Raw genomic sequence first — 8,332 nt, forward strand, 5'->3', positions numbered from 1 at the left:
TGGCAGTGTCAAGCCCGTGAAAGGGCAAGGGACAGGCTGGAAAGCCCAGCCCGTCAGCCCTTGCCCAGAAGCGATGCCACTGCTCCCTGCAGAACCAAGGTGGACAGGTGGTCACCAGGCTCCTCTGGGTCGCAGAGAGAGCTGGGAAAATCTCTTCTCAGCCACAACCCCATGCAGAAGGAGGAGGGCATGAGCTCTGGTGCACACTCAGCTCTCTCTGACGCAGACAATGGGTAGATCATTTACTGGAAGCATCTACAAGGCACAGGAGAAATCCTGATGAAGTTGGGAAAGGGCTGTGGTTTGGAAAGCGGGAGGCACTGAAGTCTCAGGCAGCAGAGAGCAGAGACGGCATGCCCAACCTAGAGCCAGGAGGAGGGAGAGCTGCCGTGCTGAGGGGCAAGGAAATAGGCAGAAGCCCGGGCTCCATCTTTAAGACAAAGGAAAGCCACAGGGAGAAAAATTACAAGATCCATATCATAGAAAAATGCTTCCTGTGGCCATCTCGGGGAGAGCTTAGGGAGGAACAAGATTGGCGGCAGGGGAATGAGAGTTCTTCCAACAGTCTTCCCAAGCGCTAACGGGGCGGTGGGGGGGGGTGGAAACAAGAGAGAGGGTTCTAAATGGTTTCAGGAAGCAAGTCCATAAAGCTAACAGGGGTTGCAGGCACATAGTTTTCTTGGTTGGGTGGTGGGGACTTTCACAGAGATCAGAAAGCTGAGAGGAGCAGATGTGGGGAGTGGGAATGTGTTTTTTGGACATGCTGAATTGTAGGTGTCTGAGGAGGATGAGTTTTTTGGACATGCCAAATGGAAGGTGTCAATCGGACATCCAGGTGATGGGAGAAAGCTGAGAAACCACGTGCCCACTGGCACAATACTGCCCCAGCTGAGACCCCAGGAGCCATTCTGCAGACCAGGCCAGCAGGTCATGCACCCACTGGCCAACCTTTGCTCTGTGGAGCTGTCTGGAGGAAAACCGGGCCGCAGCATGGTGCAGAGGGCATGTCACAATTTACATGGGAGAATATTGATTTCAAACATGTGGAAAATACGAGCCAGCGAGGTAGACAGGAAAGAGACCTTGACACCCATTCATCAGGGGCTGCAGATCAAGGAGACCAGATGTTGCTGCACCAAAATATGCAAGGAATTTCATAATTTATCCTGCAGACAAGAAGAGCCTGTGAAGGCCGGGGCAGGCAGCCTGGAGTCTCAGGTCAGACAGGAACTCTCAGGCAGTTGGGGGGAGTCGAATGGGGCCGCCCATTACCGATTGATGACAGGCAGTGTCAGACACACACCTCCACAACGCCTGCTCTGAGGGCAGAAAACTGCCATGGAAAAGCGGCAACATCTGGATGCGAATGTCCCAAAGATGAGCTTCTGGAGGGATCCTGGTGACCCAGACATTCTGAATAACCCCTCTCTGCTGTGCTTAGGACCTGAAACCCACAGTTCAAGACAGGCAAGTACAAGTGCTGCTGTCCCACCCCTGCCAGGGCCAGGTCTCCTGGGGGCCCCTTCCCATCTCCCGCCTTCCTCCCCACACCCAGGCGTAGGGCCTGCTCCCATCATGGGCCTGGGGAGGAGGCCAAGTTTCGAGGTGCAGAGAAGTAGGAATGTGCCCAGCTCCCATACTGGGATACAGTAGAACTCATCTCAGCATAAGCTTTAAAGTTACAACTGGGAACTAAACAAGTGATCATTTTAACTTGCTTAAGGAATGAAGGTCTGATCAGTGAAAATCTAGGCGGGATCCCAAAGCCCAAGTTTTCCCGATGAAGCTGGACTGGTCCCCACGATGGGAATGTAAGAGGGGCCTGGCTGTTCACACAAGAGCATGGCATGTTATTTCCTTCCAAATTCAATTAACACCAGAGTTATGACATTTGCCATCAGAGTCACACAGTCTCCTGTCCTGTGGAGACTTTGTCCAGCTTGTTGGGCCTGGGTTTAAATTTGCCTGTGACACCCATAAGGAGAGACCAAGGGCTGTGCACTGGGAATCCCAGCTGGTCAAACTGCTCCTCAAAAGGGACTTCATTAAAAGTCATCCGCATAACACGGCCCCTCCCCATCCCCAGGCAGCCACGGCCACTACTCTGGAGAGGGTGTCGGCTGCCCAGGTGTTCCATGGAGATGGGGTCTGAGACACACTCCCTATAGGAGACAGCGACAGAGGTGGGGTCAGCACACAAGTCCCCGAAAGCAATAACACAAAGCCAGCAGGTCAGGGAGAGGGCAAGTGAGTGACCGTCTACATGGTCAGGGGGAGGGCGAGTGAGTGACCATCTACAGGATCAGGGAGAGGGCGAGTGAGTGACCGTCTACATGGTCAGGGAGAGGGCGAGTTCGTGACCATCTACATGGTCAGGGAGAGGGCAAGTGAGTGACCGTCTACATGGTCAGGGGGAGGGCGAGTTAGTGACCATCTACATGGTCAGGGAGAGGGCAAGTGAGTGACCGTCTACATGGTCAGGGGGAGGGCGAGTGAGTGACCGTCTATAGGATCAGGGAGAGGGCGAGTGAGTGACCGTCTACATGGTCAGGGAGAGGGTGAGTTAGTGACCATCTACATGGTCAGGGAGAGGGCAAGTGAGTGACCGTCTACATGGTCAGGGGGAGGGCGAGTGAGTGACCATCTACACGGTCAGGGAGAGGGCGAGTGAGTGACCGTCTACAGGGTCAGGGAGAGGGCGAGTGAGTGACCGTCTACAGGGTCAGGGAGAGGGCGAGTGAGTGACCGTCTACAAGGCAGACATGGCCTTTCTGCTGCTAAATGGAACCCCCTAGAGGGAAGAGCCTCTGCCCACCCCGTGCCTGGCAGGCAGCAGGTGCCCACAAGCCTCCGTGGAGGGGATGCACGCGGGTGGGTTGAAGACTGTGACCAGGACAGGGGGAAGCAAGAAGGGCCCCCAGTGGCAAGGCTTTGGTAGGAAGGAGCAGATTCCAGGGAGGGATACCCAGCCCTCTGGAGCAGTAGAGGTCCCGGGTGTGATCTGCCTTGGTGGACCTTTGAGAGGACAGCCCCAAGCCCAAGTTCTGGGTGGGCCCTGATCCTGCTCATCTCACGCTAACACGGGTGCCTCTCCTGGTCCCCACAGCCCCTGGGCACCCTCTCCCACAACCTGACTCCATACCACGTTCTGGCCCATTTTCTGACTCCCTCACAAGGCTGGGGCTTCCATGGACACAAGGGCTGTGTCCCCCAGCCCCACATAGGGCTGGTCACATGGGGGGTTCATGTTGAGTGAACAAGAGAAGGAATGGAGCGGCTGTGCAGAACTTTGGAAGACGTGTGGGTGGAATGGGACTCGATGAAAGAGGAAGAGGCGGAAGGAGGCGAGGCCCCCTCCTCCTCTGCCCCCCACGGACCCCTCATCCTGAGTGGCTGGGCCCCAGCAAGTGAGCGGCAGACCAGCAGCGTCCTGACTGCTGGGAGCGGTGACTCAGCTGCCATCTGTTACTTAATGAGAAGATGGCAAGCCAATTGGCGTGCTCCCCCGCTCTCTTTAATATGGCACATCGAAAAATGTGACTTTAGTGATCTATCTTTTAATGATTCTGACTTGCTCACTCTTACTTCTTTTAATTCAGCAGCAAATAAGCCTGTGATTTGCCCAGGAATCCCAACAGGGGATCCTTTTGATTTTATGTTGGGGGTTTGGGTCTTTTTTTAGGGGACAGGAAGGCTTTGCCAGGGTTACACCTTCCTCACTCTGCCATCAGAAGGAGCCCGTTCCATCCCAGGGTTTGTTCCTTGAATCACAACGAAATGGGACCCAGGAAAGTCCCACAACCCAGCTCACTTCAGAGAGGACAATCTACAGGCAACAAGCTGGCCTTGCAGTGTGAAGCCGAGGCCACACCGTCAGGGAAGGTGGGGAGACCAGGGTCCCAGGCTGCACCTGACCCTGCACGACCTGGGGAAGGCCTCTCCCCTTCTCCAGCCTCCAGTTCTCCGGCTGGAGAAGGGAACGGGCCTGGCTGATCCCAGGGTTCTGAGGTTTGATGCTGAGTGTAGGAGAGTTCTTCTGGGCAGGTTTTCTAGTGTTTGGATGGGCACCTGCCTCCTTTGGGAACGAGGCAATGTTTAAGAGTGGACCCTGCCTCCACCTCATGTGTCTTATATGGCCTTGGGCAAGTCCCTGGGTTCAAGTCTGTAAATTGGGAAGGGCGATGGTGCCCACCTACCTGGCAAAGCCCTGGGGAATGAACACATCCATCCGCACAGGTGCTTGGCCCACTGACAGGGAAAAGGAGGCACCCTGAGACATCGGCTGCAGGCTATGACCACCCGCTCTTCTCGGTGAGCAGAGCCCAGCAGGAGGACGTCTGGCCAAGAAGTGGTGGCCGTGTGCACAACTCAGCCAGAGGAGGGGGCACAGCCCTGTCACCAGGAACATCCCCTCACCTCCCTAGGCACTGGCCTGACTTTGGCCTGGCCTCTCCTGTGACCCCAGGATTTGGAGAAAAATCTCAGGGAAGGGCTGACTGACTACCTGGGCTAGATCCTCACCCCTGGACCAGTCAGCTGTGGTCAGAAGGCAGATTGTCCAAGAACAGTCTGTTCCCAGGGATCGTCTAGCCCCAGGGTTTTCTGGCCATAGCTTCAAGCTCAGGAGGCCACAGCCTGTAGCAAAAACAAGGGTTTGGGAGCACAACAAACCAGGGTTTGAGTCTGTTTCTCGGCTTGGGATGGAGACATCTTTGAGACTCAGTTTCCCCATCTGTTCAGCTGGCAAGCCCACTCACCGCTGGCATGAGGAATTAATGAAATAATGAGGGGCTAAGCCATGGTGAAAAATCAGGGGCTCACCATGTCTCCAAAAGGGCTGACCGGCTTTTCCTTGCTCTTGACAAATGTGGCCCCTGAGCGCCCAGGTGCGGTGCCCCTCCACTCCCAGCACGGAGTTCCCCTCTACCTTCAAGCTGGCCACCAGCGCCTCCCTCCCCTGCCTCGACAGAGGGCCTGTGGGGGTGCTGAGATCTGGCCACGTGCTCTGCCTCAGTCCAAAAGCCACACTCACGTGACCATCGACAGTGGATTGATGAAATTAAGCACAGATGGCTACTTTGTTGTTGTTCTTTGAACTGACAGCTGCTGGTATAAAAATAAATTAAATTAAATTTCACAGAAGTCAGACTTTTTTTTGTATTTTTTTTAAAAAATGATCTAAGTTTTTCTGTGTTGTTGTCGTTAAATTGTTTTCTTTCTTTTTAACATACGGAGGCAGAGAAAACTCCAGGGCAGCAGAAACAAGAATTGCAAGGAGAAGCTCCAGTGCGACCCCAGGATTTGGAGACAACCCCATCCAACCCTCCCATAGCCCACAGCCCTCAGAGCTCCGGAAGGCCACGGAGCTGCCAGGTTCCAATCTTGACTTCTTTGTCTTTCAAGCTAAGGGCCAGGATGTCAAAACAGTCCTGGGTTTGCAGCCAGGTTTGGACACCCACTCACCCTGCGACCTTGGGCAAGTCATTTTCTTCCTCTGCATCTCATTTTCCTCGCCCGTAAAAAGGGGATAATAACAGCGCCTCCCTGAGGACAGTCATTGTGCCTGGCACCTAAGCACTCAGCAATTCTTGGCTTATTATTATTGGCTGCATGACCTTGAGTAAATAGAGAATCTTTACTCAGTGGAAGGATTCCGAGAGAAGTCTCCAGCCCACCTGTCTCACAGCAGGCTCTGGAATCTCAGTGCCCCCATAGCTGGTCTCACCCACCCTCTCCACCCACCTCCCTTCCCTCTTCACACCCTGGGCCCCTGGCTGGCGCTAGGCACAGCCATTTGCACACAGAGAAGAAATAGGAGGCTTGGTGGTCTGGGAGTCTGGAGCAGACATCTATTCTCTGCCCAGCCCTCCCTCCCATGTGCCCAGAAACTCCCTTCCCCTTCCCCATGGTTAAGCCAGGTGCAGCCTGTTCTTGGACAACCTGCCTTCTGGCCACAGCTTACTGGTCCATAGGTGAGCATCTAACCTAGGTAGCCAATCACCCTGTCCCTGAGATGTTGCTAATGAGAACTGAGAAAGAGAGAGAGCCACCTTGCATGGAGTGGCAAGCTACAAACCTTCGGAGCTGCCCGTGGCATATTTCCTGCCATGTGGAAGAAGGTGGTCTGGAGAGAGAGTGAGGCTGGCCAAGAGAAGGACAGAGATGAGAGAGGAGGGACGGGCCCCGGTTTCACTCCTTCCTGCATCCTTCCTGAGTCCTCGCCCTTCCCGCAACTCAGGGGCTCTGCTCAGCCATGGGCCTCTCTTTCTGCCTCCGTGGCTCCAGTCAGGCTGTCGTCACTGCGACCAAATTGCTCTACTTGTCCCTCGCTAGCCAGTGGAGGGGGACAGCAGGGCAGGGCTGCAGATTAAGAATGGAGGACTCTCCAAAAAGGGAGAGGCCAGTTCTTTTTTTTTTTTTTTTTTTTGAGACAGAGTTTCGCTCTTGTTGCCCAGGCTGGTGTGCAATGGCGCGATCTCGGCTCACCACAACTGCTGCCTCCCGGGTTCAAGTGATTCTCCTGCCTCAGCCTCCAAAGTAGCTGGGATTACAGGCATGCGCCACCAAGCCCAGCTAATTTTGTGTTTTTAGTAGAGACGGGGTTTCTCCATGTTGGTCAGGCTGATCTCGAACTCCCGACCTCAGGTGATCCACCCGCCTCCGCCTCCCAAAGTGCTGGAATTACAGGCGTGAGCCACCGCGCCCGGCCGGGAGAGGCCAGTCCTAACGGGGAGAGTCCACACTGCCTGGAGAAGGTGGCACCAGCACTGAGACAGAGGAGAGGAGGAGGAAAGGGCGTCCATGCACAAGGAGCAGCGTGAGCAGCCCAGGAAGGTGGGGAGCTCAGGAAGCCGTGCACATGCTCGGGGTGCTCGCGGGTGCGCGGGAACAGTGGGGAAGAGGCCTGGGAGGTGGACAGGCCAGACCAGGAGAGGCCCAACACCACAGAAGGAACAAATGTTTAGCTTCTGCCCAGGATGGCAAGAGCACCCGCACACACTGCTCCTCCCACCCGGCCCAGGCAGGCGCTTCCAACTGGCCCAAGTATTATTTCCCACTCAGGTGGGGCGCGGCTTCAGAGCCCCACTTCAGGATTACAGCTCCAGGTGCCACGCTGCAAGTAGCTACCGCCAACTGGTTGGAGTCGGCACAGGGGGCACAATCTATTTGCCAGCCCTGTCACCCGGGATAGGAAAGCTCACTACACACACTCACTCCCCCTCCCCAGCCCAGGGCACGACGTGGTCTTGTGTGGGTGATAGCAGGGGCACTGCTGACTTCTGGGAGGCAGCCAGGGAGGTGTCATGGAGGAGGCAACTGCACTAAACCAGAAAGCCACGGCCCAAGTGGAGAGGCAAAGATGGGGAGAGGGGAGACAGGAGGAGGCTTCAGGGCTTGGCTCCTGGCTGAGGAGGAGGAAGAACTGGGGCCTGGAGGCAGGATTTAGTTTGGGCCAATAACAGCTTTGCAGTTAACCTGTGACCCCTCGAGGTGCCGCATTTCCAAGCTAAACCCCAGGGCTGGGTCTCAAGGCCCCACATTTCCCAGGGAAGATTTCTAGAGCCCCTTCGAAGCCAGAGGACCCCAGGGTAGCCCAATGGATGGGTGGATTTATACACAGAGGGCTTAAGGTTAGGAAAGAAGGTGAATTTCCCAAAAAGAAGAGTTCACCTGCCCCCAGAAAACACCTTTCTAAGACTCTAAAGATATGACAGGGACACTCGCCTGAATTTGGACAAGCCCCTGCCCTCATTAAGCCTCCAACTGGTGTCTGTCTTTGTCTATTCTGGTGCTATAATAAAATACCTTAGACTGGGTGACTTATAAACAGAAATTTGTTTCTCACAGTTCTGGAGGCTGGCAAGTCCAAGGTCAGAGCCCTGGTGGATGCAGCATCTGCTGAAGGCGGCTTCCTGGTTCACAGACATCCATCTTGCTGAGCCCTCAAACAGCAAAAGGGTGAGGGGCTTGCTGGGGTCCCTTTTACAAGAGCAGTAACCCCCTCCATGAGGTAACCCCACCCTCATGACTCAGTCCCCTCCCAAAGGCCCCGCCTCCTGATGCCATCTCCTTGGGGGTTAGGATTTCAACATCTGAATTTGGGGGGCACACACATGCAGTCTGGAGCAACCTCCATAAAACAAGGTGGACGGGCAAGGCCAGTGGCTTTCAAGGGTATTTGTTAAGCAGCTAAACCGTCAGTCAAATTCCACAACATCCCCTAAGTATATGCAAAGGGTCCCCCTAAAAGGTGCACGCCATCTCTGCCCCAGGGGGAGGAAATGAGAGTCACTTCTGTCTTCACTGGGAGCTCCCTGTCCTGAGGGCACAG

Source organism: Pan paniscus, chromosome 15 (assembly GCF_029289425.2).
Source record: "Pan paniscus chromosome 15, NHGRI_mPanPan1-v2.0_pri, whole genome shotgun sequence".
Classification (NCBI taxonomy): Eukaryota; Metazoa; Chordata; class Mammalia; order Primates; family Hominidae; genus Pan; species Pan paniscus.